Source organism: Phyllostomus discolor, chromosome 1 (genome assembly GCF_004126475.2).
Source record: "Phyllostomus discolor isolate MPI-MPIP mPhyDis1 chromosome 1, mPhyDis1.pri.v3, whole genome shotgun sequence".
In the NCBI taxonomy this organism is placed as follows: domain Eukaryota; kingdom Metazoa; phylum Chordata; class Mammalia; order Chiroptera; family Phyllostomidae; genus Phyllostomus; species Phyllostomus discolor.
In genome coordinates, this window is record NC_040903.2 from 50,449,441 (window position 1) to 50,450,915 (window position 1,475).

Here is a 1,475-nt window from a genome sequence, read left to right on the forward strand (position 1 = left end):
TGTATGCCAGCAATTAGGGGTGCCTGAGTGGGGGAGTGGATATAAATACTTATTGTCTGTAGTAAGAAATCAAACAATAATCTATAAAAATTTTAAATTAAGAAATCACAATATTATTGTGCTATTTAGACACATGGAGAAGATTACCAGAGGAAACAGCTGAAAGAGTTCATGTAGGAAAGTGGATCTCAGGGATGGAAAAAGGGTGTGAGATGTGAACACTTTGGTTTTAATTATAATCTCCACATAGTTTAATTCTAATAAAATTAAAATGCATAGTTTAATGTATATAAGAAGAAATACAAAATCTAAAAATCTATCAACCCTCAAAGTCCTCTGGATTCTCCACGCAACAGTGAATTTTCCACCAATGACATAACTTCTGCTAACTCTGAAAGAAAAGTAAAAAGTTTCCTTTGGTCTCTTACCTGGAACCCTATCTGCATTCCCCTTGTAGTACTTAATCACAGGTGTGACTCTTAGAAAAACAAATAATTAATTTAAACTGTGACATACTCCATTGCTTTGGTCACTAATTTGACCAGCACAGGCAATGATGTGGATGTGGGTTTTGTGTTTGTAGTTCCAAATATTCACTGTGTATCTTACCCCCGATCAGTTCGCCTTCATCAGCTACGTCACCAATGCACACGCACGTCATTAACAACACTAGGTGTCTAGGTCTGCGAGAATTTTCTTACCCCAACCAGAGAAAGCACATCTCAGGATTTTATCCACACTTCCAGCAGAGGAAACTTTGGAGTTTACCCCTAACTAATAAGGAGGACTTCCAGCTAGCAAGTTGTAAAACTCACCAATATGCCTTACAGTCCCTTCCAATATACATACATTATACTGAAAGCATTCCACTGTGGCCAAGAAGAACAAAACCCACAAACCAAAAAAGTTACTTCCACACAAAAAAATCCTGTGAACACAAGACAAGTTTTATAATCCTTTGAATAATCATGCTATGATACTCACAAGAATGTGTGGCAAAAATACATGTCACAATGGTGCAATTAAATGTTTTTAATTTTATCTAAACTCAGTGAACTCTTGAGAGATTTTAGCACCTGTGGTAATTTGCCTCTTGGTAAATATGCCTGCATGGTGGCATGTCTTGGCTTCTACTTAGACAATTTTCTCTTAGAGTATGGGACCCAACCGAAATTAAAAATGCATTAAAAAAAAAACCTCATGATGAGGTTGGTTTTCAGAAAGTTTCAAGTGAACTACAATTGTATAAGCAGCTTTAAAAACCTTAGTGCAAGCAAGGCAGAAATCTTCCTCAAGGGTGGCCACAAATGTAATTCCAACAATGGGTCTTGTGCTCCTAAACCTACTGAGTTACTCTGTTAGTCTTGCAGAGTCAGCACCAAAGCTGTAGCACATTCAGTTACGCACACGAGAGGCCCATTCGTGGGATTGTGGTTTATGTCAGTCAACACAGAAGCCACAAAATCAAAGTCACC